Source organism: Sinocyclocheilus anshuiensis, unplaced genomic scaffold (genome assembly GCF_001515605.1).
Source record: "Sinocyclocheilus anshuiensis isolate Anshui unplaced genomic scaffold, SAMN03320099.WGS_v1.1 scaffold1032, whole genome shotgun sequence".
Classification (NCBI taxonomy): domain Eukaryota; kingdom Metazoa; phylum Chordata; class Actinopteri; order Cypriniformes; family Cyprinidae; genus Sinocyclocheilus; species Sinocyclocheilus anshuiensis.
This window is the reverse complement of record NW_015549638.1, coordinates 406685-413606: the sequence shown is the minus strand read 5'-3', so window position 1 is coordinate 413606 and position 6922 is coordinate 406685. Positions and strand designations below refer to the sequence as shown.

At 38.2% G+C, this 6922-nt stretch overlaps 1 pseudogene; it reads right to left on the bottom strand.

Annotated features, from left to right (window-relative positions):
• The window catches only part of LOC107659839 (lamina-associated polypeptide 2, isoforms beta/gamma-like), a 20164-nt pseudogene extending 13893 nt beyond the window's left edge, over positions 1 to 6271 (bottom strand).
• Positions 6272 to 6922: the final 651 nt, after the last annotated feature.

Sequence of the window (6922 nt, the reverse complement as noted above, 5' to 3'; positions counted from 1 at the left end):
AAAATGTCCGGGATTTGGCTGTTTTCTTAATCTCGCTCCCGCTGAATCTGACCATTGCCGCCTGCTCCCACAACATGCGTTTCGCTCTCGCGATTTTCGTGTTCACTCCTTTAAACATTCTAATATTGTATATCATTTTGCCGCATCAGGGAGCCGCTCTCAGTATTTAAATCCCTTTTGAATGAGCGTTCGTGCTGTTCACGTTCACTTTCGATTTCGCGATCACATGCACTCTGTGAATAGGGAGCACATCTTACAAGATCAGATATTTGTCAATGAGTTCAGGATCTGTTGAGCAGCAAATACTCCAGCATGGTCTTGTCAGTCATCTCTCCTTATTCTCGACCTGTGATCAGTCAAAGCCGACTCCTGGAGCTCTTGTTGGATGCAGGGTTGCCAAGTCCTCGTTTTTTTCCACAGAATTGGGCTACTTTTAAACCGTTGCCATGGGTTGATTTTCCCAAGTGGGTTAAAAGTTTGAAATATTGCATAAATTACATTTGACTGAAATGCTTGTATTGAAACATTTTGCATTCTACCGATGATAAAACTTTCATGGACTTTTACACCAACTGTTCCCCCTTGGTGGAATGACCTGCCCAACTCAATACAAGCAGCGGAGTCCTTAATCATTTTCAAGAAACGGCTGAAAACACATCTCTCAGTACGGCACGGCACGGTTTGCGTTTCCACTGCAGTTCAGTACCGCTCTAGAGTGGATGGGATTATTCACATGTCGTTATAGTTGCGCCGCCTCTACTACCACGACTCCTAAAAAAAACTTTTTCATTCCGCGTCGCCCCATCAAGCTCTGGCAGGATCCAATCCTCTGCTATCAACGAGAGGAACGTCTGTCCTTCCGCAACAGCTGAACACACACACAAAACTTTTTGGTTGTAGAGTAATACGTCATTCCAAACTGTAAAGGGTCTACTTTTATTTGTGTCCACTCACAATATCAACCAAATGTTGTGCTTTTATAAAATAAAGAAAACAAACGCTTTCTGCCGTCTCTGGCTTGAACAGGAGCGCTTCACAATGATGAACCTAAACTCAGACATGATAAAAATATATAGAAAGCTTTAAATTACTACTTTAAAACGAAATCCTTCAAATCGAAAATAGAAACTCTTTCATTATGTAATCCGTGCATTTCTCTCTAAAGGCACATACAATGAGATGGCGAGTAATTTTTTTTCATCACCATAACTGATGGATCTAAAACAGGCCCGATTATAATTTGCGTTTTAACAGGCCAGTCGGTAATCTTCCCACATAGTGATGTAGACATGTGGGGGCGTGTTAGAATGAGCCGTTTTAGGTAGGTGTGGCTGACTCTTAAATTTTATAAAGAATATCTCTTTGGATTTGAGACTTTAGTCTTTGCAACTTTACAGATCTTCTTTATGCACCAAGAGCTTGTAACACTCCAAAGAGAAAGGAAAAATTGAAATCGCATCATATGACCCCTTTAAACGGGAGCGCTTCACAAAAATGAACCGAAACTCAGCGAATACATGCCTCACAGACATGATAAATATATCTATAGAAAGCTTTGAATTACTACTTAACGAAATAAAACAAATCGAAAACAAAAACCATTTAATTATAATCTTAATCCGTAAAGATGCAATTCTCTCTAAAGGCGCATGTGAGGAGATGGCGAGTCAGGATCGTCATCTTCAAAAATACACATTAAAAAATAATGAAAAATACGAATAAGAGCATAATATAGGTTACAAACTTATACTTAAATAGCCTACATTGAGTACTAATACAACTGTGTTTTTAATGTATTCACAGGACTGTCCTACCAGGTGGGGTAAATCGCGTTCTCGAGCAAGCCCCAGCCATTAGGAGGGTGCTGGATGACCGGCGCAGCCAACATTTGATTCCGACGTGGCAGGACATCGAAGTCCTAGAATCCGTTAATGCAGCGCTGAAGAAGGTCACGGATTTTACAGATGCGCTGTCTTCCGAGAAGACAGTTACAGCGTCCTCTGTTAAACCAGTCCTACGGTTATTATCTGAGGATATTTTGCTCCCAACCGAGGAAGACACGGAGTTGACGCGCAACATAAAAAGAAAAATGGTTAGCGTCATGGAAGACAAATATAGTGCACCTGCAACATTAATTGATCCAAGATACAGGGACATCATTTACATCAAGATTTGGCTTTCATTATGGCACAGTGTCATATATCAAGGTCTCTTTAACGCAGTGGTTCTCAACCCCAGAAAATATATGACTATATGCGCTACGAGCGCTCCCTCGGAGCGTGTATTCAGTGCGGAAGGCAACATTGTCACTCCGTTAAGATCTTCGCTGAAATCAGACAAAGTGAACATGTTGGTTTTCCTGCCAAGAAACTTGAAGACCGAAAAATAAAGCAGCAGGACTTGCCGATTCACTTAAGCGGCCCAGTAGTTTAACAATGATGTTCCTGATGTTCCCTTGTGTTGCACTTTGAAAAACCCAAATCAGATTCAAACACTTTTATGTTCCACTTTTAAAAATGTTGTTATAAATGTAGCCTTATTAAGTTAAATAATATTAATGATAATTTGCTGTTAAATTATTAAAAACTGTTCCATAATTCCTATTAAACTCAAAAGATATCGAAAAAACAAAGTTGAAATAAATGTAATTTTATTTTATTATTGTTAATATAATTTGCTGTTTTAATAATAAAGAAGACTGCTTTATTATTATTCATTTCCATGTTCATTTACAAGCTGCATGCGTTCTTAAATCATTATATTTCCGCGGCGGGAGGGGGAGGGGGGTTGCGATTAACCGCCAAACCGCGGTGATTTGTTGCGTCTTCACCGCGGTAATAAAAATCCCATACCGTCACAGCCCTAGTTTACACGTCACGTTTTGGTAACGGTACTGGTAACGGTACGGTTCACTTGGAACCCCAACCGAGGTGGTATTAAAAAAAAGTACCAGGTACTGTACCCAGTGGAAAACCCCCAAAAAGTGAACCGTACCGTGCCGTACCATGCAGTGGAAAAGCGCCATAACTCTAGCACTCTCTATTATAATGCTAATTCAAATTTTATCTGCTTGTTTTTTTTATTAAAAAAATTGACCCTCTAACATTTGCACTCTATATTCTATTTCTATTCTAACTACTTGTTTTATTTCAAAAGAAAAAGAAAAAAGAGCCTTTAACAGTAGCATTCTCAGTGTTGGGCAATATGGTCATTTTTCAAATCTTCATATCGCCAGCCTGTGAGATCGCCGATACACGATATTATCGTGCGTGCATGCATGGGTGGGTGGGGGCAAGAGAGAGACTCTCTGTACTTAGGCTATTTTCATAACTATGTGGTGTTTTAAACCGCGTGGGCGCGCGAGAGACAGCCTATGAAAGCACCAATAATCGAAATAATAGGCTATACTTTTAAACATACTGATAAACTAACATGTTAAATATAAAAATATTTAAAACAGCTATTTCATATATATTCGGATACAACAGTCATACATCGCTATTAGGACCGCACGTCCTGTGACAAGTTTGCCGCATCAGAGCACGGAAGTTATCAGTTTAAAAGGGCTGCAGTCAATGGTGAAAATTAAAAGTAGATTTATTTAAAAACCAACAGTTTAACACATTGGACATAAACGAACGTTAAATATAAACGTATTTAAAACAGGTAAGTTCATATATTTGAAATAAAGTTAAATCGAACAGATACATCAGTCATTCAGCGCTCAGGACCGTGCGCCCCATGATGAGCCCGACGCACCGCCACAGAAACAAGAATGAAATGCATTCTAACATAACTGTGGCATTAAACTCAGTTAGTGAGGGCTCGGTTAAAATACTGCACATATAAAGGCTGTTCAGATTACTTGTTAAAATGCACTGAAATAACTTATATCAGCAGACGATGTACGTCTGTGTTTGTGGTTGGAGACTCCTTCACCGGCTACAGGCTCGAATTCTCATTTGCGCGAGTGTGAAATGCGGTGCTGAAGTGAAATAGCGGGGCAATTTGATAATAGCCAAAGTATAATAGGCTGCCTAATAATAATAATTTAATAAATTTATAGGAGAATGAGCCTAATATCGTCTTGACTATCGACAAAGACATGTGCTATCGTCGATATCGCTGACTATCGTCGATACACGATACTATCGCACAACCCTACATTCTCTATTCTTTCTACTTATTTTCTTTTTATTTATTATAAATAATGACATTCTAACACAAGCATTATCTATTATTTTTCTGTTCTATTGACTTGTTTTATTTTTATTTAAAAATGACCCTCTAGCACTAGCATTCCCTATTCTTTTTCTATTCTAACTACTTGTTTTCTTTTTATTTATTATAAAAACAAAACAAACAAGCAAACAAACACACACACTATACTTGTAGGCGAAACCCCGCCCACGAAACTAAAATATGGTCACCAGCTTAGATGCCCCAGATGCGCCTGCCTATAAATCGGACTAATTTGCAGTACAATCGGCCGATGCAGATTAATTTAAAAATGCCAAAAATCGGCCCGTCGATCAATCGGTCGACCTCCAAGTCTGAATAACCAAAACTAACTTAACTTGTAGTATTCACTCTGAAATCTGTATAAATAATGGCAACAACAGACACACCCTCATACCTGATGAAAAAAAAAAACTGAAAAAAAGATATAACTTACAAGCACACTGTGCTTATTCAAGTGCAGACAGGCCGTATTATGTATTGAAATAGCTATGGGTATTAAAATGAGTAACAAATATGGAGAAATGGGGGGAAAAACACTCCCACCTCTCTAAGAACAGGTGTTTCATCACTTCAGCATTATTCATGAAATGCCAAGGACTAACAACATCACCAGATTTAGATGCATAGCAAAACAAAACAAAACTTTCTGAATTGCTATGGTATGCTAGGTAAAAATTGCCACAGCATGGATCTTCCCTGAAGTATTCATAATAAAGCTGGGGCTTTTACGTTTCCTGTGACTTGAATAGACACGTCTAAAACAGATGTGAAACGGGGATTACATATAGCAGTATAAAACACGTTATAATCTCTGCAAGTCATGCATTTATGATTTTAAATGGATTTTAAACACTTGATTGAAATTTAAATCTATGAATCAGACCGACACATTTACGCGGGAAATTGTCGGCCGGTAATAGGAAGTAGCGTTCGAATCGGTTCTTTCGAACAGTCGGCTTCAAACCCATGTTCTAAAAATGATTCTCACAAGGCGTATAAATGTGATACCTGAAATTTCTGCAAGAAATAATATTACAATAAGCGTTCAAATAAAGCAATAAATACATTTTGCTGTTCAGACTACATATTTGATTAATTATACGTTTTGATTATATCTTGAGGGCTTTTATTGTAATTCCAAGAGACCAAGTTAGGGTAACGTTACTTGCAGCTGTGATTCAGCTCATAAGAAGTAATTTAGAACTTAAATATAATGCAAGTGATTAAATGGTAAAAACATTCTTAATCCTTGGCTAAATGTAGCTATTACTGCATGTTTTCATCTAATACTACTCATTAAAATCAACTAACGTTATGTCGAGAGTGTGATCAAATTCATAAAAATATTGTCAATACGACACATGTGCAACACTTTTCCTATTCTACTAATTCTCTTTTCGCGAACGAATCGTACAGACCTGTTTTGTAATCCAACTCAATTGATTAACTGAAATGGTCCAACTCAAAAATAACGATTGATTCGTTCACGAACCGGACACCATAATAAAAGTTAGCCATGCTGGTTTGTTTTCATTTGTGAGGCATGTGCATGGGCAAACCAGACACTTATGACATTTATTTACTCTGATAATCCTAACCTCTTCATCTGACTCTAACAAGCACGCCTTTAGAACATGCACGACATGATACAACAGATACAATTCGATTTGATTCATTTTACATGCAAGTCAAATAACCAGCCAAAACAAAGCAAGCATTTCCAAACCAAGGAAGATCAAGCAACCCACCCTGCCAGAGCGGCTACGGTTGGAGAGCACGGGGGCTGGAGGCAGTTCCTCGTCGCTGGAGAAGACATCTGGAGAGCCGCTGCTCTTTTTGTTTTGCGCGGTCAGATTCTTCAAGTACAGCTGTACGTATACGTCCTTCTTCTGTTCGCCGTTCGGCAGAGCCACATTATGGGCCAGCAGTGCACTTTTGAGCTTATCTTTAGTGAGCACAGACGGGTCCTCCAGAAATTCCGACATGTCTGTTGGCTTGAGCAGGACACTATCGCTGGCTGAGACCGATTTCTTTTATGGGATCAGTGACTATCTTCGGAGAGAGACCCCTATTGGACGCGCTCCGCAGAAAGAAGCGCTCTGATTGGATGTTAGACTATTTAAAATCACTGGCGATAAATAGACGGGTTGAACCACTTTGTTATAAGAGATTCACTTACCAAATTCCAAAAACTCCTTCGAATGTAAAATAAATGTTGCGGTGGAAATAAATGAGGACGAAAAATAATTTTAAAATTACACTAGAAATTAAAGGCCTCTACTGGTGGACTAATTGGTAATTGAAGTGCAGAATATCACAGTATTAAGTTATTTGTAATATTTTGAAATAAAGACTTATATTTTCTGATTAATAAAAAACACAAAGAAAAACATTCAATTTAATAAAGGTATGTCATCATTTTATTGGCCAAATGATACAACATATGTTGCAACCAAAGACAAAATTATTAAAGAACTTAAGTCACTTTTAAGCTTTACATGTTTACGTATTTCCCAGGCTGTCATGGAAAACATTTACCACAAATTCACACTACTATTGATAAACATTTGAATAACACGTTCCTCAGGAGCACTTCCGCTGAGAGATGTTATCAAACCGAACATTGAACTCTCGCATTAACAAACAAAATGTACTGAAAGCACATGTTGTAACACCAAAA